The sequence below is a fragment of the Amphiprion ocellaris genome, chromosome 23 (genome assembly GCF_022539595.1).
Source record: "Amphiprion ocellaris isolate individual 3 ecotype Okinawa chromosome 23, ASM2253959v1, whole genome shotgun sequence".
NCBI lineage: Eukaryota > Metazoa > Chordata > Actinopteri > Pomacentridae > Amphiprion > Amphiprion ocellaris.
Genome location: NC_072788.1, coordinates 18,630,000 through 18,657,498, shown reverse-complemented (window position 1 = coordinate 18,657,498; position 27,499 = coordinate 18,630,000). Strand labels below are relative to the sequence as shown.

The 27,499-nt window shown below is 41.7% G+C and overlaps 1 long non-coding RNA gene across 1 annotated transcript; it reads right to left on the bottom strand.

Moving 5' to 3' along the window:
- LOC129348060 (uncharacterized) lies at window positions 1-27,499 on the bottom strand. The gene is made up of 3 exons (XR_008600476.1): window positions 26,885-27,499; window positions 6,297-6,377; window positions 1-5,727 (listed from the first exon to the last, which is right to left on the bottom strand). It is a non-coding gene; the product is annotated as an uncharacterized LOC129348060 (long non-coding RNA).

Genomic DNA, 27,499 nt, shown 5'->3' with positions numbered 1-27,499 from the left:
TTTATTATATAATAAAGACAGCATCTGTTCAGGCGCCATGGAGACTTCAGAGCCAATGTGAAAATCCCACTTGAGCAAAGGGCCGGTGGTCATTTGGTCATTTGGCCGTTGGTGACGTATGAGGTCACAACATCTAGTCTCTGTTAGAAAACTTGGTAAAAACAGGATACAGGATACCCCCTGTCAACCAGACCCCTCAATTATATAGGGCCATCCATCAATATCTGGACAGGGGACCCCTGCATAAACATTACCTCAGCCTGTTAAACATAAACATTCCCAGAACCAAACCAGAAAGACCTATATCTCCTGTCAGAGACTACCTGTTTACGTAGGGAAAAAGGAAACATATGTTTTCCCACAAGTTGCTGGTCAGCTAATAGAACAGACAAAACGGATTCCATTCTACTAACTTATCAACTAATACATGTCTCAGATCAGATACTACATATTTCCCCCACTTCGAGACATTAGTCTCGCTAATTATCATAATATCAGTTACATAAGAGTCTCACACAGAATGTTTATGACTTTTTCTTCTTGTCCATGCTAATCATGGCACAAGCTCAGCAATATAGTAAATCTATGGAGTGTGAGAGCGAAAAACCTGCCAGGCAGCTATTTTTCCCAAATTATCCATCGAACAATCAAGACAGGAAAATTCTCCCACGGTCTCTCTGCCCTAGGCGACCACATATGGTACTCCAAGCCAATAACAAAAGAGGTTCAAAGGATTCTGTGAAATAAGTGGAAGCAAATACATTTGGGAATCACAGAAATAAAATCAAAAATTGTCCAAAGTCAGGCTGGTCGACCCATTGCACCCTTCAATGGACCTCCTCCTGCCTAACATCACTGTCCCTAAACAATCGAAAAAAGAAAACACCTGAGATCCCAATGTACTCACCTTCTCGGAGAAAACATCCAAATGAATGAAACCCCTTATCATAAACAATTCACATCAATCATAGAGTTATAGAAACTCCCAAACTAAACATACTAGCATTATCATTAATTCAAATATCCCCCTATGTAGGGAAGGGTAAGCAAGAGTAAACATCTAGTAATAAAACAGATTATACATGATGAAACAACATCCAATATTGTAAGCATACATGAAAACACACATCAATATATCAAACTGTCGCTCTTCAGCAGCTTCTGGTGTCGTAGTATGCTCTCACTGCAATGTCCTCATTCAGGATTCTCCCTCCTTTCTCATTGTCCATTTCAATGTCCACATGTGAACATCTGAGTCCACTCGGCTGTAGGGATCTCTGCACCACAGCCACTCTCTCCCCTTGGTGTTCTGGGAAGAAACAAATCATCCACCAGTATCTTGCAGCCAACAACATCATGCATCATCATATATTATAATTCACTTTAACAGATTATCATCAGATTATCATCAGACATTGTGCAATCCCACCTTTGATCAAATTTACTCCCCTTAAAGTTTGGACATCACTATTGTAAGTGACACCCCAAAAAATAAACATGAAGACTACAATGAAGTCAGATATGGAAAATGTAAATTAGTCAGCTCACTCGGATGACACTCATCACCTAATCACACCCCTGTGTTGTCAGATATCAACAGAGCAGGATATCAACATACCATTAATTTCTTCTGTTTTCTTCTTTTTTCTTTTTTTTTAAGCGAACACCTTGACATTATGAATGGTAAATAACTCCCAAATGCAGTTCAATACTCAATTATGTAGGACTAATTTTACCCTTTTACCTGCTTATGGCCCCACTGAACAAAAACCCCAACACCAAACTTAACAACCAACTTAACAAAAACTTAGCAAAAACTTAGCAACAGACTGAGTATCCAAAACATCTTCCAATATTTATTGCAAATATGAGAACTATGTAATTTCTCTACACTTAGTGGAATACTGAAAAATCTACTGAAAAATCAGGCACTCTATACTCAAATCGTATATCACACAATAAAAATCCTCTGGCTGTTTCACTGGCTGTAGATGTATGTTGCTCTCAGGATTCAGACTCATTTCTATAACCACTACTCACTACAAACCTCTCTCCTAGATTCCACCAGCTGCATCTGATGTAGTTTCCTAAGCATCTCCTCATCCTGCTGTTTCTGGGCACGCTCCTTCTTCCGGTGTAGCTCCACCAGATGAGCCACATGATCTGTGTAGGCAGCTCTAGTCATGCTCCTCAGAGAAACCACTTCTGGTAGTAGGGGCAGCCCCCTCTGTATTTTACTTCGCAGAATCGACTTCTCCATCTGGTTCACTTCTGGGTCATTTCCTGTGACATTTCTCCACGTCTGATGAGCCCTCGACACATAGGCCCTCGCATTCTCCTCTGAACCTCTACTTGCAGCCTTTCTGCTGACCTGTCTTATGGGTGGACACCAACACCTGCATTGTTTCTATCACATCAGGACTGAAAGTTCCCTCTACTGGCCAAGGTCGGTCGATAATCAGGCCACCGCTTGCTCCACTTCCGCGACATCTCTGCAATACCTTCAACAAGCGGATTGTTCTTTTGGACTACATCAACAGGTGTAATCACTCTCCTAACTATACGGTCCCTCTTTGACATCATGCACTCAACAGCCTTTAAGCCAAATCAACCTCTCTACAAATGTTTAATAATCCTCTAAATCAATAATGATCTACTAATCAATTAAATGCCTCAGATGGTCAGTCTGTTGTCAAGCTTCCTCCCCAATAATCAAACCATCCCCTCTATGTATACACTGATGTGCTTCATTGACCCCAAATCAAAAAACTGTGTCACTGCTGTAAAAGAAACACCATGGTCCTATATGCGAAAACCAGCTAAATATGTGTCAGCAATATCAGCAATAAATGGTTATGTGTGTGTACATAAGTAAAGCAACATCAAAAAACAGTTTGTAGATAAAATCACACTAGCCTTGATGACGTCGGACACCAGAGCCACACATGTTGTCATCCGCACAATCTCAGCTCATGTAGAGCACCATCAGCTGTCCTCTCATCTGTCCTCTTGGAGATCGGAATTCAGACGCATTCCATCTCCTCAGTCTCCTCCACAATTCTCACACATCACAGGAAAAACACAGAGAAAACAAACAACAGTTTAATGTTTCATAATCACCACCAATCTTATACATCACCCAAAAAATAACTCATTGCAATTTGCACACATCTGTCAACATTTAGGTCATTTTCATCTTCCCCAACAAATAACTTCCCTCAAGAGTCTCTGTAAAGACAACTACTAACAGGCTCAAACAGATTTCTTCTCAAGGATCCTACATTAACCATACTCATTTCTACACAAAATGCATCATCAGTCTCAGGAATCAAAGGAATAAGTATGCTAATCTATTGTTAGTCGCATAACATCCTACTGTTCTCTCCTCTCACACAAGGAGAGAAGAAAAAGGAGGGGGCTCCCTCACTGCTCCTCACACACACAGAAAGAACTTCTCAGCATCAGAAAGGAACACCACTCCTGGCTCCTCCTCTGAAACTTAGCAACCACTTCCAGTCTTCACTGGACATCACAGAGAGAACATCTAGTCTCAGCTCTATAAATCAAATTAACCCCATGCAAAAGCACCAAGTCAAAAATCACACATAGATGCCAGAATAATGTCCTCCCCCTCAGCAGCTGAACTACAGAATTCAGAATGTGTCCTCTAACAGTTAAACTCCCTCTACTCCTCCATTCTAAATAAGACTTCATGTTCTTTATTCCAAATCTCATCTAATGCAGTCACACACACACAGAAATAAACCCATAACCAGAGAGAAACTGCACACCAATCAATCAGCCAATCAATCTGCTAAACTCCCCTATGTAACATCAGAATCTATTTCCCCAGTTCTGACAAACTCTATCAAGAGATTCCTCTGTCACTATTCATCATCTCAAGTGTTCATGCATGCTCATGCTCACAGAATATCCTCACTGGTTTCCATTTCTCCTCAGACTCAACAAAAGCTCCAATATATTCATCAGATGTACACACATCCACTATAAGGCTCAGATATATTATCAATTCACAATAGTCCTCTTATAAGGCTCATAAGGATTCAGCAAATTCATAAACGTCCCCCCTGCAGAAGGGATCATAGGTATTCAACACTGAGGAGGCAAAACTCTCCTAATATATCATTAAATCTATAATCAATCACAACCTCTCTATATACCTATTCAATAGGAAGTCTATTCTATATCAAACAAAGACACACTACAGCCTTCCGGACTCAGCTAGCACCACACACACTCACACAGACAGACAGACAAGACATTTAAACAGACAAAAACCCCCAACAACACTTAATCCTCAATTTTAAAGTCTACTCAATCACAAATGTCCCCCATATTTATCTATTCACTCATTATTTGTTTCGTTTTGGCAAAATTTTTCCCAAACAAACACCACAGGGACCAATATCAGAGATCTCACACACACACACACACACAGTCTCTGCAGCAGAGACAGACACACATCAGGGAGGGGCTGGCGTGCACTCCAGACCCATATGCAGACATAGGTGCCGACCAAACTCACAGAATAAAGCACCCACACTCAACACACTATCAAACAAATCAAACTCACAAAATAAGACACATAGGCCTACTCAACCTCATCCACAACACTCTCAGCATCCAATCCCAGCGTCAAGTCATTCACACATATCCTAAAAGCATGCTTAAGCCGCTCCTTTAACTCCTTTTCCATGTCATCTAAAGTTCTGCTACCTTGAGAATGTAGAGATTCAATGATTGTTTCTTCAGACACTGGACGTCTCAGTGGGAACTCGAGTGGGAACATTTACATTTTATCATCTACATCTCCAGTTCTATGAACTGACCCATTACATGTAGGCTATTCACATAACAGGGTTTATGGCCAGTGCTACCTGCCTCCCAGAGGGCTTTGTCCAAATCTGCGGCTTCCCTCCTTTTCCTCATTCCTCTTTTTCATCGGCTCCTTGAGCCCTTTATTTTCCTCCAAAACTCTATCTTCCTTCAGGCCTCTTTTCCCCTTTTTCCCTTATTCTCTCTTCATTTCATCTCTTCCTCTCTATATTTTCACTTTGCCAATTGACCTTTGGGCCCAAAGGTAAAATCTACTCTATCCTCTTTTGTTTCTAAACACCAATTCAACTACTCAAAAGCCAATTTGCACTTAAAGCGTCTAATTTACACGTCTTACCGTTAACAAGATTCAGGCCTGTTTCATTAATCTTGCATGGTTATTTAGCTTGCTTCATCGTTACTAGTTCTGCTATTCTACATTTACCTCTTAAACTTCAACATTTATCTCTCTTCAACTTCTATTTCTCTTCTCTATTGCTGCAGCATCATTTCTTTACTTTTAAACTCTCTTCTCTCTATACTTTTTTCTCTCTTTAACTCTATAAACTCTTTTTCTTTTAACTCTAACCTCAACTCTATCTATGCACAATAAACCCCCCAATTTAGACCGAACGCTATTCTAAAACTCAACACATCCTGGAATATGCACGCATGATCCGTTACAGTGCAGCCAAACACCCCCAGCTTCCACGCACTAACCAGCACCCCACATTGTGAGAGAAACATACTCACTTCTCTCTGACCGGTCCTTTTCTCTCTCTCCTTCTCTGAAGCGGTGGAAGAGTGCGCTGGAGCTGTCAGTGACCTCAAAGGAGACCACAAACTGATCCCATCCTCGTCGCCACTTTTTTGTCGTAGTTTCTCTTAGACCTCAAGGATGTGCAGATGTTGAAGAAAACGTCCGTTGACACTGTTACTTTTACATAATATGATTTTATTATATAATAAAGACAGCATCTGTTCAGGCGCCATGGAGACTTCAGAGCCAATGTGAAAATCCCACTTGAACAAAGGGCTGGTGGTCATTTTATACCCGTTGGTGACGTGAGGTCACAACATCTAGTCTCTGTTAGAAAACTTGGTAAAAACAGGATACCCCCTGTCAACCAGACCCCTCAATTCTATAGGGCCATCCATCAATATCTGGACAGGGGACCCCTGCATAAACATTACCTCAGCCTGTTAAACATAAACATTCCCAGAACCAAACCAGAAAGACCTATATCTCCTGTCAGAGACTACCTGATTACGTAGGGAAAAAGGAAACATATGTTTTCCCGCAAGTTGCTTGTCAGCTAATAGAACAGACAGAACAGATTCCGTTCTACTAACTTATCAACTAATACATGTCTCAGATCAGATACTACACAATTGCAAGATACAGCAGCCGGGACAGCGTCACCATAACCATGACAACAAGTAAACACTGTGTCAGTTACCTGTGTTGCAGGCCAAGCCTTCTCTCCTTTAACCTAGGCAGGTTGCGGTGTCGGCGGCCGGCAGAATCGGGTCGGTAACACCTGCAACAATTCAAAAAACTGAACACGTTTTTTTGCTCATTTGAACAAACTTTTTCACTCATAGCACACATTTTTCAAAAAGTGAACACTAGGAAGCAGAATTGGGACACTGTTCCAACACTGCTGTCACAATTAAGACACAACAGGTCAAAACTGAAAACACTTTTGCCAATGAAGTGCACACTATAAAACCTGCTGGGAAATAGCATTAGCTGTTTAGAATGGATGTCAGAGTAGCACGAGATCATGTTGGAAGAAGAGGACGTGAACGACCCAGAACACAGCCAGAACCAGAACCTGGACCTGCCCATGCACCTGATCCTGGACCACTTTACATGGTATGTAAATGTTGTTTGTCACTTCAGTGACATGTCTATACTGGAACAATACAAGTAGTCAGAAATGTTCTGAGAATACTGTCAAAAATCTAATGCATATTTCTGGTTCACAAATGCTAGTAAAATTACAGAAAGTGTACATGATTGACTTTTTCTCTGTTTTGTGTGCATTTGTTTCAGAGAGTTTTTCAGTTGGATTCTGATGATACACATGAATACAACTATGTGGATGAGGCTGGTTTCATCCTGGCCAAGAGGAAAAGCGGGAGACACATCATTGGACAACGGGCTATAGTCAGCGTGGGGGCAACGTAACCCTCTGTGCTGCAATAAGCAATCTTGGAGTAATTGACCGTTACGCAGTTCTGGGCCCATAGAACACCCAGCATTTGTTGACTTTCCTAGATGGACTTGGTGAGGGACTACTGACATGGGTGCAGCAGGGCATTTGGTGAAAAGACACAGTTTTTGTTGTCTGGGACAAAGTAAGTTTTCATAGAAGACTACTGATTCACGAATGGTTTGATATGAACCCTCAAGTTTTTGTCGTTTTTCTGCCACCATATTCTCCTTTCCTCAATCCTATAAAAGAATTCTTCTCTACATGGAGGTGGAAGGTATATGAGCGGCAGCCATACATTCGGGAAAATCTCTTGCAATCAATGGTCTTGGCATGTGGTGATGTTTCTGCTGATGCATGTCAGAACTGGATCAGACACACTAGGTCTTTCTTTCCACGTTGCCTGGCCAGAGAAAACATAGTTTGTGATGTTTATGAGTGTGTTGGGAAATGTGTGCTATTTTTCAGGAACTATCAATCGAGAAAAACTAAATGGACAGATTCTATGTTGCTGTGATTTCTGAATACACAAATTGAGGAATGAACAGTCTGGGCGGAACAGATGGGTTTATCTTTTTGTCCGTCCTCCTCTCGTCTGTCCCTCACCTGTTTTCTGAACTCAGCTGCGATGTTTAGCGGCTGGAATGCAGAAACCAATTCATTTGGCTGAGTACCGTCACATGGGATGGCTGAACTTGTACCTAATTGGTCTGTGTGTTTCCTGAGCTGATAAACTAATGCCGTAAACACTGGAAAAGCTGCACCGGTGAAATAGAAGCGACCCACCAAATTTAAAATACCCAAAATGCGTTGCCAGAGATGTTTCAGGGATTTTGAGTCATTCTGTACTGCAAATGCGTCAATTGCATTAAAATTTTTAATCTGATTAATTATGGTGCCGGATTAATCCGCGTTAACACGCTGATTTTGACAGCCCATATATATATATACACACACACACACACACACACACACACACACACACACACACACATATATATAAAAAATATATATAAAGGATTAAGATCCTTTACTGAATTAAAAGTAGTAATCAAACAGTGTACTCAAAAGAGTTACTCCTGCATTCCAGATCTACTACTCATTTAGGACTCATTTGTAAAACTGCTCACATCAAAATAATACAAATTACTTAGAGTTATTGCTTCAGCCAATTTTAATTATTTTATACTTTTTTGCACTTAAGTCCAGTACTTGAGTAATTTTGTTAAATCCCATAAATTGTGAAAAAGGCGACGCTTACTCACTTAACATTAGGTATTTAGTATGAACTGCATTCTATTGAGGTAGACCTGCAGGAAGTCAAGGGAGAATCACAATAAATCTTTAAAAATGAGAAGAATTCAAATACTGTAATTATTTTTTAACTCATAATAATAATTATATGAAACAAAAACAGCCTGTCATCTGTGTTGATGCTGGACAATGTGAAGCACTGTGTTACTGAGTTTGTATTAAAGTTACAGCTAATGTTAAAATAAGATCTTCAAGTCATGTGACCAAGGTACGGCGCCATGACTTTGATGCAGACTGAAATGTGGTTGTTTCCTGACATCTAGTGGTTCTGATACACAACTGCAGATAATCTGAGTCAATATTCTGCAGGATTCAGTGATGTTTAATTTTCTGTGGTGCATGCAGTTAATTTAAATCAACATGATAGGAGATAAAATTCTGGTTATGATATGATTTTAAACAGTTAAACAGTTTTAGATTTTAAGATATATTACACATACATACATACATACATACATAACCTGTCAAAAGTTTGGACACTCTTTCTCATTTAATGGTTTTTCTTTATTTTCATTACTATTTACATTGTAGATTCTCACTGAAGGCATCAAAACGATGCATGAACACATATTTGTGTCCCACCCCCCCACCTCTCTATCTCTACCCCTCTATCTGTATCCCTCTATCTCTACCTCTACCCCTCTATCTCTACCTCTCTACTTCTTCTGTCCCTCTCAACCCGCCCGGCCAGCAGGCAGATGGGTCCCCCCACATTAGAGCCGGGTTCTGCTCGAGGTTTTTTTCCCTGTTAAAAGGGTGTTTTCCTTGCCACTGTCGCCTTTTGGCTTGCTCTGGGGGTCAGGCATATGGGTTCTGTAAAGCGTCTCGAGACAATTTGACTGTAATTGGCGCTATATAAATAAAATTGAATTGAATTGAATTGAAATATGGAATTATATAGTAAACAAAAAAGTGTGAAATAAATCAAAACATGTTTTGTATTTTAGATTCTTCAAAACAGCCACCCTTTGCTTTGACACTGCTTTGCACACTCTTGGCATTCTCTGGAAGAGCTTCAAGAGGTAGTCATCTGAAATGGTTTTCCAGCAGTCTTGAAAGACTTCCTAGAGATGCTGAGCACTTGTTGGCCCTTTTGCCTTCACTCTGCGACCCATCTCATTCCAGACCATCTGGACTGGGTTTAGGCCAGGTCATCTGACGCAGCACTCCATCACTCTCCTTCTTTGTCAGATAGCCCTTACACAGCCTGGAGGTGTGTTAGAGGTCATTGTCCTGTTGAAAAAAAAAAAAGATGGTTCAACTAAACGCAAACCGGGTGGGTTGGCATGTCACTGAACAATGCTGTAGTAGCTGTACTGGTTCAGTGTGCCTTCAATTCAACCCCCACACCATCACACCTCCTTTTCTGTGTTGCACAAAGACATGGCGGGTGGAACCAAAGATCTCAAATTTGGACTCATCAGAACACAGCACAGGTATCCACTGGTCTAATATCCATTCCTTGTGTTTCTTGGCCCAAACAAATCTCTTCTGCTTGTTGCTTTTTCTTAGTAGTGATTTCTTAGCAGCTATTTGACCAAAAAGGCCTGATTGGTGCAGTCTCCTCTGAACAGTTGATGTAGAGATGTGTCTGCTATACTAGAACTCTGTGTGGCATTTATCTGGGCTCTAATCTGAGGTGCTGTTAACTTGTTGTGGTTTCTGAGGCTGGTGACTCAGATGAACTTATCCTCAGCAGCAGAGGTGACTCTTGGTCTTCCCTTCCTGGGGCGGTCCTCATGTGAGCCAGTTTCATCGTAGCGCTTGATGGTTTTTGTGACTGCACTTGGGGATACATTCAAAGTTTTTGCAATTTTCCAGACTGACTGACCTTCAGTGCTTAAAGGAATGATGGACTGTCATTTCTCTTTACTTATCTGATTAGTTCTTGCCATAATATGGATTCTAACAGTTGTCACATAGGGCTGTCAACTGCGTACCAACCTGACTTCTGCACAACACAACTGATGGTCCCAACCCCATTAAGAAGGCAGGAAATTCTACAAATTAACCTTGAAAAGGCACACCTGTGAAGTGAAAACCATTTCAGGTGACTACCTCTTGAAGCTCATCGAGAGAATGCCAAGAGTGTGCAAAGCTGCAATCAAAGCAAAAGGTGGCTATTTTGAAGAATCTAAAATATAAAACACGTTTTGACTCATTTCACACTTTTTTGTTTACTAGATAATTCCATATGTGTTCATTCATCATTATATGCCTTCAGTGAGAATCAATAATGTAAACAGTCATGAAAATAAAGAAAAACCATTCAATGAGAAGGTGTGTCCAGACTTTTGACTGGTAGTGTACATCATGTATACTCTACAAAGCCAGACCTCTGTACAAAGGGATGAGTGTGGAAATGGATAAAAAAGACAACGTAATCATATGATTTGATTTCACTGTCAAATCTTTTTCTCCTCCAGCTAGGTCAGTAATCTCATCCTCATTCTCCAATGACTTCCTTCTTCGTCCAAATTGTTCCTCCATCAACTACAACCTCCCTTTAGAAAGTATTGTTTCATGTCCAGACCAGGCACCCTCACCTTCACCACGTTCTTCATCACTGTTATTTTCCTTGACCTTCCTCTCTTTATCTTCATCATATACCATGGTAATGCAATGGAGGAAAAAGCGTCCCACCTCCTCAACAACAACCATGAGTCACTCCAACAGCTTCACCTACCACATGGTCACCATGGAGCTGATTGGTGTCTTTGGGTGTATCCTCTGCTGTTGTATCTACCGCGATCATTTAAACATAATGTTAGCGGGGTCACTTCTGTTGACTTTCACATGGTTCGGAGAGATATTTTTTCATGTCCTGACCTGTGTGGGGCACTATCTGGTTCATCCCATCACCTACATGAGCCTGAGAAAAGAGAAAGGAATCAGAATCAGAAACATCAGCATTGGCTGTGTCTAGCTGCTTTGTTTTGTAACGATGAGTACTTTGCTGATCGATGACATCTTCATCATTCTGGATCTCTGTCTCTTGATATCATCTTTAACAGTTGTCTCTTCTGCAGCCTTTTTGTTCTCTGTGTTCTAATTCATCCAGGTCCAGGGGAACAGGGTGGAAAGAAGGTTGACCAATCACAGCAGAAGGCATTCTACACTATTATGGTTATATTGGGAGAGCTGGTGTTGAGGTTTGCTTGGAATCTGGGTTGGGTTGTACTGTATGTGTCAGGACAAAATACTGATTGCGTGAGGAGGACAATTGGTACCTGGTTTAATCTGCCTGGTATTCTGGTGTTACCTCTACTGTTTCTACATAGCGCAAAAAAAATCAGTCTGTTGTAAGAACAACATTCAACAAGTATAACAGTGAGATTTTCTTCCAATAATATACAGAGTATGACAGAAAAAACGCATTACAAGATGGTAATGATGTTTTGCCTTGAGGGGGCAATGATTTAACAAAAAGGAGACAGACACAAATTGAATGTAATAGTGTCCTACAATTTTGTTTTGACAAATGTTTTTTTTTTTTTTTTTTTTTTGTTTAACACCCTCTGGCCGCTTAAACTAGAAAATAACCTACATTTGTCCATCATTTGTCCAAACCCCGGCTGCTCCCATATCTGTACATATAAAATGCATTCTCTTTATCTGTCTTTGTAGTTTCGTTATTGTTTAAAACTTATGATGATCACATGGCAGAAAGTGGTGTGATTCAGATTGTCTTTGTTTGTATAAAAATACTTATTGTCATTCTGCTATGACCTTTTGCTGACTCATTGTTATTTTGTGTTTAATTGATTTCAGCTGTTGAAATATGAAACCTGTTATGTTGCTTCTGCTTCAATAAATAATCGTGAATAAATAACTTCGAAACCGATCTTGAATGGTTATTTGTCTAACTAGTAACTGTTAAACTTTTTGTTCACAAGAACTTCAGCTTTCTCTAAAACGTATAGTAGCAATAATAATATGATAATAATATGTTATTGACAAGCATCTCTAAAATGCACACACAAATTTAAATATTAACCTCTGCTCATTGTCATGGGCTGAATAAATAAACTTCAGTGTAACTGATACATAGTAGACAACTGAATTGAGAATACTTGACTATCATGACACTAATTAGCAAATTATATAGTTAAATCGCCTCACAATAATTATGTAGCGGACACAACTTGGTCTTTGGAATGCCAGAGGAGAGACCAAATCAGATAAGGAATCCTTTCCTTTTTGGGTGTTTATTTAGGCCCACATCAAACTGTCACTTTAGACAGTTTGCAGGACCAGGAACTCTTCTTTCCCAGGAAAGAGACTCCATTAATGTCACAAGTGAAATTACAGCAGGACGGCTGTGATCTGCTTCGTAGCACTCAGTTTCTGGAAGAAAACCAAGTTAAAATATTCCTTTCACAGAAAAGTGACACTCAGACTTCCTGGAGAGGAATGGCGTTTCTCTCCGAAAAGTAACACCTTGGCAGGAACACTTAAAAGACTCTCACTTCTGCTGTGAATATTTTTGATCTAACTCACCTCATGTCTAACCCCCCTCCTTCCTCTAGGGAATGGTAGTTCCTACCTCCTCTGCAGAGGGGCATCTGATAAGAACGGGTCGTACATTTTTATGACCCACATGCGAAATCTTGTGTTAAGAGTGTCACTGTTTAAACTGGAAACATACATGGTCAAATTAAGTGTTTCTGAGACGTACCAAAGTTACAGTAAGGAGTTCCTGTATCGCATATCCAAAATTCAACTGTAGGTGATATAGGGACAAAGTTGATGTTTTAATGAAATAATCAGTTTTCTTTCATGGACCCACAGTGCCCCCCAGCTGTAACAATATGTAATATTGCGTTGCATTGTTTACGTTATTACCGCCACCAGGGGGCGAGAGGGCGCTTCTGACAATGTGCACCGGCGAGTAAGACTTCTTGTTCATGGCTATACATTCAATAAATGCCGACCACGTTGGGTCTGGCTAAAGAGTATGGACTCCTGTTTTATGAGAAAACCCACATTGAAACATGGTGGCAGCGGATTTTTGCCCAACTTTTGAATGATTTTGTTGCGGAGTCAGAGGACGGTGAGGTGCTACGGTTAGCAGGAATTAGCATCGAAGTGAGCAAGCTAACGCAACAGCATGGACGGACTGAGACCTCCACAGACGTTGTGTCTGGGCAGCGCTAATCTGTCGAAAACATGGAAATCTTGGAGAGACGAGTTTCTACTCTATGTTGGATTAACTGTGGCTGAAGCTGGCGAGAAGACGAAGGTCAGGCTCTTCAGTTACCTGGTCGGTAGTGATGGTCCTCTGATACCCGAGGTTTCGACACATGCGCTGTAGCTCATGAAGCAAACATCGAGCCACTGTGCCGAGGCGTGGTTTGGTCACGTGACTCATGACGTTTGCACCACTACAGTATATATATATATATATATATATATATATATATATATATATATATATATATATATATATATATATATATATATATATATATATATATATATATCCATCCATCCATCCATCCATTATCTATACACCGCTTAATCCACACTAGGGTCGCGGGGGGTGCTGGAGCCTATCCCAGCTAACTCGGGCGAAGGCAGGGGACACCCTGGACAGGTCGCCAGTCTGTCGCAGGGCTACATACAAAGACAAACAAGCACTCTCACATTCACACCTACGGGCAATTTAGAATGATCAATTAACCTCAGCATATTTTTTGGACTGTGGGAGGAAGCCGGAGTACCCGGAGAGAACCCACGCATGCACAGGGAGAACATGCAAACTCCATGCAGAAAGATCCCGGGAAAGCCGGGACGCGAACCAGGGACCTTCTTGCTGCAAGGCGAAAGTGCTAACCACTACGTCACTGTGCAGCCCTTATATATATATATATATATATATATATATATATATATATATATATATATATATATATATATATATATATATATATGTATATATATATATATATATATATATTTTTTTTTTTTTTTTTTTTTTTTTTTTCCCAACTCACCACCCCCATGACACAACACCTGGCACAGAACCTTGTCAGGTGCTTAGCTGACAGTTGTGCTTACACTTGTGGCTCTGCAGTTCAAAACTTTTGGATTCACCAATCAGAGTGGCAGCCAGTGTGAAAGAACGTTTAATAACAGAATGCACAACAATTAACATAAAGAATACCAAGCAGCAGTCATCTACGTCACAAGCACCACCGCAGCCTCGTCCTCCACCACCAGCAGCACCTTCCACAGGTATTTTTTTTCTCTTCTGAATAGGGAATGACTGACATTTCTGGTGATGATGATGATGATCTTCAATATTTTTCAGTTCAACTGTGGAGCCTATTGGACGAAGACGCAAGTAGAGCCTGGCAAATGCAAAGCGCCACAGCGAATGCAATTGTAGAAAGAACGGCAGACCCGCCGTTGGGCCACCCACAAAACCGTTTACCCAAACTTGTACAATGGAGCCAAACATTTCCTGTGTACCTCAGCCTCATCTGTGCCGTGTGAACAGGTTTTTTTTTTCTAAGGCTGGGGAGATAGTGAGTAAAAGAAGGAACTGCTTGAGTCCCAAAACTGTTGATAAATTATTTCTCAATAAAAACTCATAACCAGTTACATAAACACACCCTCTTCACTGACCTCTTTACCAATAAACCCCAAGACATACTTTGCCAAAAATCCGTAACAATCCATATAATCTTTATTTGCACCAGCCCCATGTGAAAATGACATCAGTCTGTATTTGTAGAGCATGAATGTAGCAGCACCGTTTAAATGTTTCATAACACAGAATATAAGTGAAGAGTATGTAGGGTTACAGACAAACATGGCAAATAAGAAACATGCTCTTCAATAGTTATTGTCATTATTATTACTAGTAATATTATTTTTGTGTCCACTAGAACCCATACAATCATCTAGTGTAGTCAAACAGGAATGTGTGCATGGCGAATCAAATCCAAAACAATCCATGAACCAACGACCACGTCTTGATTGCACTTCATTTTATTGACCACTAGATGTCCTACTCGAGCACTGTGTGTCATTGAGGCCTCGAGTAATGAACCATGTTTTGAATGAAGTGTCAAAGCTTCAACAAAGCCTCGTCCAGCCATCACTACTGGTCGGTGAGAGTGGCAGAGAGCTACTGGACACGTTAATGGGAGACACGGCGCAATCTGACTGGAAGATAACGGACATTGTTGAAAAGTTTGATAACTACTGCAGTCCCACAGTGAACGAGACAGTGGAGCGGTACAAATTCTTCACAAGAAACCAAGGTAACAGCGAATCTATTGATGGATATGTTACTGAACTCAAGTTGCTCGCTAAAACATGCAACTTTGGGACTTTGAGAGACTCGCTCATTCGTGACAGAATCGTATGTGGGATAAACAGCAGCAGCATGAGAGAGAGACTGTTGCGGGAGAAAGCCATGACATTGGACGCATGTATTCAACTGTGCAGAGCTGCCGAGTTGTCACGGGAAAACTGCAAGGCCATCGCAGGGAACACCGTGGAAGAAGTTCATGCTGTGCAAGGAGCTTCGCGCTTAAAGACGAAGGACACCACAGTGGATTGCACGAGAGGAACAAACAGAAGTGTCCGGCATTTGGAAAGAAATGCAAAAAGTGTGGAAAAGAAAAACCACTTTGCGGCTAAATGTAAAGCCCGCTCTGTATCAAAGAAGAAGAAATCTGTGCTTAATGTTACAGAATGTGAAAGTGGATATGAGGACATACTATGTGTTAGAGAGGTAACAGAACCAGAAAATGTAAATACTGTTGATGCTAACAAAGGTAAAGACACAAAAGTTGTTTGCAGGCATGCTCTTAGGGAACAATATGGTAAAATTTCAGATTGACTGTGGCGCTTCATGTAATGTTTTGCCTATTCATTTGCTAAACACAGATGCTAAGCTTGAAGATTCAAACACCGTGTTAGTGATGTACAATGGAAGCAAAGTAAAGCCACTGGGCAAATGTAAGGTGAAGCTAAGAAACCCTAGAAACCAAAATCTGTACCGGCTAGAGTTCCAGGTTGTTGACAAAGATTGCACTGTACCACTGATTGGTAAGAGAGCTAGTGAGGCTATGAAACTCATAAAAGTGCACTATGAAAATATTATGGCTATTGACAGTATTGTGACAACAGAGAGAGACACAAATGGACAATGGACACTAAAACAAATAAAAACAGACTTTGCAGATGTGTTCACAGGAGACGGGTGTCTGGAAGGAGAATACAGAATGGAAGTGGATGAGAGTGTGAAACCTGTGCAACTACCAAAGCGACGTGTTCCAGTTGCCATGATGAAGCCGCTGAAAGAGGAGCTTCACGATCTTGAGCACAGAGGTCTTATCACACCAGTGGACTGTAGCACAGACTGGATCAGTAGCATGGTGGTCGTGCAAAAGCAAAATGGTAAACTAAGAATATGCATTGATCCAAAGCCCCTCAACAAGGCACTCAAGCGCAGCCACTTCCCACTACCAACCATTGAGGATGTGCTCCCCGACATGTCGAAAGCTAAAGTGTTCAGTGTGCGACGTCAAAAGTGGTTTTTGGCATGTCAAGCTTGAGGAGAAATCCAGCTATTTGACAACGTTCTCCACCCCATGTGGCCGCTACAGATGGCTAAGAATGCCCATGGGAGTAAGTCCGACACCAGAGGTTTTCCAGCGAAAACTGAACCAAGCATTGGACGGATTACCTGGTCTGTACATCATTGCCGATGATGTGCTCATTACAGGTCAGGGTGAGACTCAGGAAGCTGCAGAACGAGACCATGATGAGAAGTTGAGACTGTTTCTAGAGCGGTGCAGACAAAAGAACATTAAACTGAACCCAGACAAGTTCAATCTGAGACAAAATGAGAGCACATACATTGGGCACCACCTGACAGCAAATGGACTAAAGGCAGATCCAGACAAGGTTCGTGCCATTGAACAGATGCCGAGACCTACAGATGTGAAAGCTGTACAGAGACTGTTAGGTATGGTAAATTACTTGACTAAGTTTTGCCCACACCTTTCAGACCAGTGTGAAGCGTTGAGACAGTTGATGCACAATGATACAGATTAGATCTGGACAGAACAGCATGAGAATGCATTTGTGCAACTAAAGAAGTCTATTGCAGAGGCTCCTGTCCAGAAGTTCTACTGCCCTGAGGAGGACCTGGTGGTGCAATGTGATGCATCAGACACAGGGTTGGGGGCAGCACTCATACAGAAGGGTAAGCCCATCGCGTATGCAAGCAGAGCACTTACACAGACTGAGCGAGGTTATACCCAGATTGAGAAAGAGTTTCTAGCTATGGTGTTCAGTGTGGAGAAGTTCCATCAGTACACATATGGTCGCAAAGTTGCTGTCCAATCAGACCATAAACCATTAGAAACCACAGTGAGGAAACCACTTTTGAGTGCACCCAAGAGACTTCAGAGAATGGTGTTGCAAATTCAGAAATATGACCTGACTGTAGTCTATGTTCCTGGTAAAGACATGTTACTGCCTGACACATTAAGCAGGGCATATCTGCCAGAATGCTCATCTCAGAGCTCAGCAGAAGCAGATATAGAGACTGTTGGTATGTATGGTGCAGCACTTACCTATCTCACGTGACAGTCTGAGTGAAATCAGGACTGCTACAAAAGATGACAAAATGCTTCAAACTGTCATCCAAATGATGAAGCAGGGATGGCCGTCAGCTAAGAGAGCCATACCGCAGGAAATCAAACCCTACTTCTCATTCCAGGAGGAACTCAGTTATCAGGATGGCATTGTGTTGCGAGGGGAACGTGCGGTAATTCCAGCAACTCTGCAGAAGGACATCACCCGCCGCCTTCACTCCTCTCATCTTGGTGCTGAAGGATGCCTTCGACGTGCCAGAGAATGTGTCCACTGGATTGGCATGAATGACCACATAAAGACACACATTGCTCGTTGTGATATCTGCAGGTCAGTGGATGACAAACAATACAAAGAGACTCTATACCCACACAATGTGCCAAGCAGGCCATGGGCCAAAGTTGGGGTCGACCTCTTTCAGTTTGACAACAAGAACTACCATGTAACAGTTGACTACTACTCCAACTTTTGGGAAATAGATTTTTTGGCAGACACTAAATCTACCACTGTGATAAAGAAGCTAAAGGCACAGTTTGCTCGATACGGCATTCCCGACACAGTAGTTTCGGACAACGGACCTCAATATTCATCCCAAGAGTTCCAAAGATTCAGCAGGCTGCGGGAGTTTGACCACAAAACCTCATCTCCAGGTTACCCACAGAGCAATGGCAAAGCAGAGTCTGCTGTTAAAACTGCAAAGAGACTGCTTTCTAAAGCTAAAGCATCTGGACAAGACCCTTACCTTGCACTCTTGGACCATCGCAGCACACCATCACAAGGACTGGAAAGCAGCCCAGCGCAGAGATTGCTGAGCCGCCGCACAAGGACTCTGTTACCGGTGAGAAACAGCCTTCTCCAGCCTAAAATAGTTCAAGCAGAGCAGGCACTCTTAAACAACCAATTACGTCAATGTACCTACTACAACCGATCAGCCAGAGATCTGGACGCTCTACAACCAGGTGACGAGGTAAGAGTACAGCCGTTTGAGCCTCAAACCAAATGGAGGCTGGGCAAAGTGAAAAGACCCATAGACTCAAGATCATATGAGATTGAGATGGATTCGGGTGCAGTTCTCAGGAGAAACCGAAGACACCTAAGGCGCACTCTTGGAGTACCTGAAACAGCGCCAGTGGACATAGAGACTGCAGACCCACCAGAGACCCAAACAGACACTGTACAGGACCAGCAGAACTTTCACATGCAGAGTGACACCTGTAACAGCAAGGGGACAATGACCAGATACGGCAGAGTTGTGCATAAACCACAACGCTACAAGGACTTTACTACTTAAATTGTACCAAAGTGTTGTTGAAAAGGAAAAAAAAAAAGAGTTTACAACTGTTTCAGCACTGTTATATATATATCTTTGAAAATATTCAGTCCTAGCATTTAAAAAAAAAAAAAAAGGAACGAGAGGGAAAACTTTCAAAAAAGTGAAAGGATGTAACAATATGTAATATTGTGTTGCATTGTTTACGTTATTACCGCCGCCAGGGGGCGAGAGAGCGCTTCTGACAATGTGCACCGGCGAGTAAGACTTCTTGTTCATGGCTATACATTCAATAAATGCCGACCACGTTGGGTCTGGCTAAATAGTATGGACTCCTGTTTTATGAGAAAACCCACATTGAAACACCAGCGACGTCGGAGGACACGACGATGTTGGGACGAATTCTATATATTAACCCTTGCATTGTCTCCAATTAAGAGTGTAAAATATGAAATTGGTACCATTCATAACCGTACGCATGAAATGTAACACATATCCTCACAATGACATATAGTTTAGTATCTAGAGCATATGCTAACTCCCATGCTTATTAAAATATATAACCACGACTGTTGATTATGCTCTATTGATAGATCATGGTGAGAGATGGACAGATCGCGTTTGCGCGCATAATATCACGTTTTTAACTCGTTTTAATAAACATCGGTCTCCTCTCTTTCTGAGACCAAAGACAGAGTAGTCAGATTACTAAAAGTCGCGCCAAAATTTCTCTCCACGCCCAGGTCTCTCGGCCAGGATAAAGGCCGGACAACGCCTTTGTTCACTCTCTTAACCTCTTCTTTCTGACACAGAACGCTTCGTCCACACAGCTGCTTCAACGCCTTATCTCCATTCTTTAGACACGTGTCGTTTTCTTTAACTTTACTTTGAAATTTTTTTCTTCTCCGTTTCTTTTTGCTAACGTATTCTTGTCGCCCTTTTCATTTTTGCGGCATAATTTAGACGTTGCTCACTCTCAATACAAGCCTGAGCTTACATTTTAATCTGTTTTGCCATTAAGAATTAATTGGAATCAAAGTTTTACTTTTTCTAAATTACATCACGGCTCGGCTCTCAAGTTTTAACATCCCGTTTTATCACTCGGCGGACGCCCTCTCAAAACAGAACGAGAGCCACCGTTAAACAAGTCATTCTTCATCAGTCCTGGAAGAACAGCACCGGATCTCCATCACCAGTGTGCCAACACCTCGGAGGTCGGCGGAAAGAGCCGACCGCGCTGGACCATCTTCTCGGCAAGACTCGACTCGTTGCCTGGCAACCACACAACGCTCTGGGAAAAGGAAAGCCTAGGTACATTGTGAAGACGGTTCTGGTCCATATCACGTCCCACCCGAACGGGGGTTTTGAACAGCCCTCCGTAACAGTAAGAATCGCTGAAGTCTTGCTACTCCTGATTTTGGGTTGATGCCAGTAATAACTTGGTTAACTAAATCTAATCACTCTTTAACGTATCGACTATAATCCAAATTACCAGCTCATTGCGAGAGTTCGTCCCCCATCTGGCCTCGTTCACCATCATTCTCTTCCTTTAATATGTTAATTTGATTCCCGCAGCCAACACGCACACACACACACACACACACACACACACACACACAGTATATTCTTTTCTCACTGTATATAACTCACCTGTATTGTTTTAGTAGAATAGTTCATAAATACCTTCATTTAGACCAATTCACGGTCTTGTGTGTTTCTGTGTGTGGGAACTCAATTAAGTCAATTAAATCAGAATTCTAGACTTTTAGATATCTGACAGATCAACTGTATTCTCATCAGAGTTTCTTTGAGATTTTGCTTAATTTAATAATTTCCTCAGGCAAACTGAGGTGGTGTCCCCTTTTATTAACGAGTGCAAATGTAACTACTTCAGTGGTTACGCTACAATTATATAATGATCATGTTAATGAATAAAATATTTTCTCCTATATGAATAATCAAAAGAGAAACCTTTTGAAAGACAATATTGATAAATACAAGCTCCAAAATGTATCCAGTGTAGTTTCAATCAACCTAACTGCTTGAACGTGACAATAAAATTAACTGCACAGCAGAACTGAGTTGTGAGTTGTGTTTATCTGCATGTGTGCATCATGGCTCCACATATAGAAAATACAAGCCGGAGTAACTTAATAGAACATAAATACCATACACGACTTTGATATCAGACCTTTTGAATGTGGGCCTGGCAGCATGGTTCAGCATGGTTCAGCTTCTGAGAAAGCTGATCAGCGACGTGGAGGAGGAGAACAGTAGATTAACCAACCAACCATAAATACTTATGATGTTCTCTATTTTTGATCTGCAAATGGGACTTGAGATGGAAATTAGCCATATGGCTACAATCTATCGTATTTACATTAATACGAATTGTCCCATTTTAAAAATAAATGATTAAATAAAAATAAAATGAAACAAAACTTAAAAAATCAGATTGTGACACTTTGCAATGATGGAAATGGATACAAAATGATCAGTGACCAACTAAAGCTTAGTGGAAGCACGGTTGTAGCAGTAATTAGAAGGTACAGAACAAGCTATCATACCACTAATCAGTGCCGCAGTAGTCGTCCTCCTAAACTGACACCATGTACAGTGCACTACTTGCACAATCTAGCTCTGAAAAACAGATAGGCATGTACCTCAGACTTGGCATAAACCCTTATCATTGGAAATCAGGCATTCTCTCACAGCTCAGTTGACACAATTTGTAGTGACTTTACCTGTAGTCACTGAGGTGGCAGTTAGTGTCCTCCAGTCTGACGCGTGCGGCTTCAAATTAAAACAGTGTCTCTGCTCGTTTTACTGACGTTTCATTTATTTACGGCACTGCAGGTAAGTTATCATTCAGTCAACATTAAGTTTCCAATAAACCAATATTATACAACCTGACAACATTCACCTGCTTGACACGGCGTTTGAGCACGGTCGAAAACTGTTCGGCTTCCCTCTCCAAACTGCACACCTGCATTCATTCATTCATTAGCCATCATATATGCAGTCCACTCCCAACAGTGGGCAACCCTGTGGCTCCTAAAGCCACACCCACACAGTCATACCGACACTATCAACAATCAAAACAAAGTAACCATATTTTGGCTCCAACACACTGGCCCCTAATTGAGAATGCAGGAGGCATGAACAATTCAACATAAATTACTTTCATAATGGAGCCAATAATTCATAAACAGTCTTGTATATATTAAACTGTTTTGGTTGCAGCTTCTTGAAGCAAACAAAGTTTGGTTACTAGCCTGTCCAGTGTGCTAGTTTTAGTCTTTACTCTTGCAGAACGCACCAATCCTTTCCTATCCGGATAGGTTTCCAGGACTCTTCCAAGCAGCCAAGAACCACGTGGCGCTGTAGAGTCTGCGATAAGCACAATGTCTCCTGGGACAAGACTCCGTCTCTTCTTGCTCCACCTCTGCCGCTCCTGTAGCAAAGGTAAGTATTCTCTCAACCAGCGTTTCCAGAAAAGGTCTGAGATGTACTGAACTTGTCTCCCCCTCCTTTTGAGGTAAAGGTCAGACTTCTCGAACAAGCTGGGTGGTAGGATTGGCTTTCCTTTCATGGTGAGAATATGATTGGAAGTGAGAGCTTCCAGAGCCTTGGGATCTCCTGCTCGTGGATGTGCTTGAGTAGCAAATTGGATACATGGAGGTCTTTTGTGAGGATAACAGGATGTTTAGATTCTGCAGACATTGCTGCTATTCAATCTCCCTCCTACTTGAATTAAGCCATCCTCCAGGATGGGGTCCAGCTTGTAGATGGAACTCTCCTTCTTCACTTCACCCTTTCCAGAGGACAGCACAGAAAGTTCCTCATGGAACCTTTCTTGCTGCGTGAAGCGAATGATTGCCATTTCTGCTTTTGACAGGTCGTCTGGAGTCAAACTCTGATTTTTTTAATTTCGCTTTAATGCTTTGCATATCCTGTTCCACTTTATCTGCATCTTCATGACCCAGTTCCTTTCGTTGTTGACTCATTTCCAATAGAGTCTTCCTTATTTTCAGGATCCAAGCAACTGACCTCTTCAACCGCTTCCAGTCGGAGAAGTATGTGATCAGTTGGTGTGTGGGACTTAGTGTATTTACAATTGCATTGGTGGTGAGCTTCTTTTTGACCTCAGGGTCATTAGCAGTAATGTTGTACTCCAAGCTAATAGATGGCCGTTGTTCCTCTGGGTTCAACAGAAACTCAGGGCCTTCAATCAATGTTCTGTTGGTCAGCAAGTCATCCACTCTGACTCCTTTTGAGACTTTGTGGTGGAACTTCTTATCTCTCGCAAACCTCCTTTTCAATCCAAGAATGCGTTGCCCAGCAACACATTTATTGTTTGGCAGAGAGATATCTTTATGTTCCAAGGTGTAATGACCATTTTTAATCTCGCATGAATCCTTCATGATTTCCAAGAACTTCATGTCATCCCTTGACATTTCCTCTTTGTCTTCTGATGACCGTTCATTAAAATCATGTTTGTACTGATTCATCAGCAACTGCTCCAAGTTTGTAATGGAGATTCTATTCACAGAAGCAACAGGGTAGCCACTCTTACACTGTTCCTCTCTGTGTCCTGAAAGGTCACCACTAATAACCCATCCCAATAGGGTCTTAATGGCATATGGCCCATTGCCACGACTGTTAATTACGTCCCATGGTTCAAGCAGTTTTGAAGCATTGGTTCCAATCAACAACTCTACTTCTGCTTGAATATAAGGAAATATAACATCTTTCAAATATGGCCAATTGGCCAATTCCTCTTCTTTTATAATGTTATTTGTGCTCACTGGCATCCTCTTCTGGGTGTAAACCATGGGTAGGTCATAAAACTGCTTTCCAGTGAGGCTTGAGATCTCCAGGTCCGTATGCATGTAACTGGATACTGATGTTTTTGCTCCCATGGTTAACAGGCTAATTTGAGCTTTCCTTCCAGTAAGGTTCAGCTTTCGCATGAGATTTTCTGAACAAAATGTGTCGGTACTGCCTTGATCCAGAAAAGCATACGTTTGGATTATTTTGCCTCCCTTGCTAGATTTCACCTGTACAGGCAAGATTGACAAAATCCCATCACTGTTGCCGGCCCCTGTTTGTCCACATGGTTTTAAAGAGACTAGTGCATTGCTTACTGATGGTTTCCTTTGTTGGTTGGTATCTGTGCTGCTTGCTTTCTCCTTTTGATTAATGTGCAGAACACTGGGATGGTTTTGGTTGCACTTTATGCAAGTCAAGCGCTTCTCGCAATCTTTGCTTAGGTGTCCAAAGTGAAGGCAGCCAAAACAGATTCCTTTCGTTCTTATAAAAGCAATCTTGTCCCGGTGTGCTTTGTTGTCAAACTGTGGGCATTGGTCCAATGTGTGACCTTTAAAACAGCATATACAAGAGTTAGGAGTGTGAGCAGATGCCTTGCTTTGCTTAAACCTTCCTAGATCTTCCACTATTGGTGTTTCAATGGTGGTAACAGTTGCAAAGCTGTCTCCTTTGAATCTGGGTTTGCTTTGTGGGTTTGACCTTAATTTATTCACAGATTTACTTCCTGTATTTGCTGGTGTGGTTTGAATGTCTCCAAAGACAGGATCGGAAATGATTTTGACCTGACGTTCAATGAATGTGACGATGTCTGTAAATTGTGGCCTACGATTGTATTCTTCAATGACTTCACAAACAGAGGTTCTCCATTTTTCTCTTAGCCTGTATGGAAGCTTTGAGATCAATGTTTTCATGTTTGCTGGCATATTTAGCTCTCCCATGTATTGTACATGTTCCATGGCGTTGCAACATTCACATAGAAACAGAGCATAAGCTTGAAGAGATTTTAAATCCTCTGCCTTCACTAGTGGCCAGCTGAGCACCTTTTCCATGTAGGCTGCAGTGATCTTGTATTCATCACCAAAATGTTGTTCCAACAGATTCTTTGCCATTTCATAACCTCTGTCAGGTGGCATGTGTTGACAGCTACGTACTAAGTCTCTGGGCTGACCCCTGGTGTATTTATTGAGGAAGTACAAACAATCACCTCTGTTGCTCGTGTTACGCTCTACACAATGTGCAAATGCTCGGACAAAAGTTCTATACTGGAGAGGATCTCCATCAAAATATGGAATCTCTCTCGGTGGCAGCAGATGAGAAGTTTGTTGCTCCACTAGCAATGCTGTTATATCATTTTGTCTTTGTAGTAAGTTCCATACAGTTGATGTTTCATCATTGTTTTTAATACAAATATTGGTTGGATTGGTTGACTGCTCAGGAGGGTCCACAGGAAGTTTGCTCAAGGGTTTTCTGTATTGTTTCAATTTATTGTCCTGTTCTGTATCCCAATATACATGCTGTTGGTATTGTTGTTCTTGCCAAGGTGGTTGTTGAATGGGTGGTTGCTGAATGGGTGGTTGCTGAATGGGTGGTTGCTGAATGGGTGGTTGTTGTGATTCAGGTGGTTGTGATAGGGATGGCTGGTAATCCTTGGCATGAGGATTGAGTGTGCCTGAAGGTTTCTTTGGCCTTGTTCCTGTTCTATAATATGAGTCCATTCCATCCGAGTGTGTGGTTAATGGAGCTTGGTGACTGGGGGGTTTTAGTACTGCTACCTTAGCCTCAGCAGCAGCCATCTGTGTGTCAAGTTCCAGCATTTCCTTTTTCTTTCGCAGCATTTCTTCCTGTTCCTCCAGTGCGTGCCTCTCCCTTAAGGCTGCAGCACGTATAGCAAGTGCAGCTCTCTCTGCCTCCGCCTGTAAGCGTGCTGATGACGTAGAGGATCTGCTAGATGTGCTGGATGACGATTTTGTATGACTTTTCCCAGTAGACCTTTTACTGCCCACATTAGAAATGCTGTCATGGGGATTAATTTCATATTCCACGTCCTCCTCATTCACGGTTTCCACAGATTCCCGGCCATCTGCACATTTTATCCATGTCATCAATAAATTTATCAATACTGAGCATCTTTGCTTGAAACCATACTCCGTGTTTGTCCTTTTCCTCCGGAGGTAATAACGGTAAAAGAGACTCATGTGCCTCTCTAGCTTCCTTGCATACATGCAAATATTTCTGAAAGGAGCATCGCACCTCTGTTTCACATCCTCCGTCTTCCATTAACTCGCGCATTACCTTTTGCAAGTTACTTGCCTTATTTAGTTTGGAGGCTCGAACCTCTTGTAGTGTGGTCAACTTTTCCATTAAGGCCTTCGGGGTTAGTTTGATTGTGCGTTTTTTAAGGACTTGTGTTTCCTTTCCACCGTTATTTGTCGCTTGCGTGGACTGTGTTTCAGCCGTGGCTTCAACCAACAATGCTTGATCATTTGTTTCACTCTGTACATTTTCTGACTCCATCGTCACAATACCCTCAAATTAAATATAATAAACACCACCTTTCATTGGATCAGTTACACCAGACTTTTTTTGTTTCAAGTTTGAATCACAAATACCTTCACCCATATAATACACACCTCAGTTCACAAATAGAACAAGTCACAATTATCTCAGTTCGAGTTCAGTTCGATACCAATGCACTGGATTTGTCTCTTTCCTTTTATTTCAGGAAAACGGCCCTGTGTGTGCACACAATTGTTTATAGTTAATTATGGCCATGTATTGTGTTGGTAGCGCAACATACCTGTTGTCCATACGCTGTATGTGCCGACTGTCCGTGTCCAAACCAGCGCTTACCGTCGTCCAAACGATGCGTGCGGGCGCTTATCTGAAGTAAACAGCAGGCCGAGCAGCGTCGTCCTCACATACCGCTACACAACGCGGCTCCGAATTGCTCCGATCCAGCGCTGTCCTCAGTGATCAGCAGTTGTTCAATAGGACAATAAATCCAGCGATGTCCTCAGCGATCAGCAGTTGTTCTGTAGGACAATAAATCCAGCGATGTCCTCAGCGATCGGCAGTTTCTGGAGCCTGAAACGTCCAACGTTGATCCTCTTCCTGGCTTTAAACTTAATAGTTCATGTCTCAACAATAAGCCAGTTTTCGACTTTTTGTAGTGACTTTTTTTTTTGTAGTTACCTGTAGTCACTGAGGTGGCAGTTAGTGTCCTCCAGTCTGACGCGTGTGGCTTCAAATTAAAACAGTGTCTCTGCTCGTTTTACTGATGTTTCATTTATTTACGGCACTGCAGGTAAGTTATCATTCAGTCAACATTAAGTTTCCAATAAACCAATATTATACAACCTGACAACATTCACCTGCTTGACACGGCGTTTGAGCACGGTCGAAAACTGTTCGG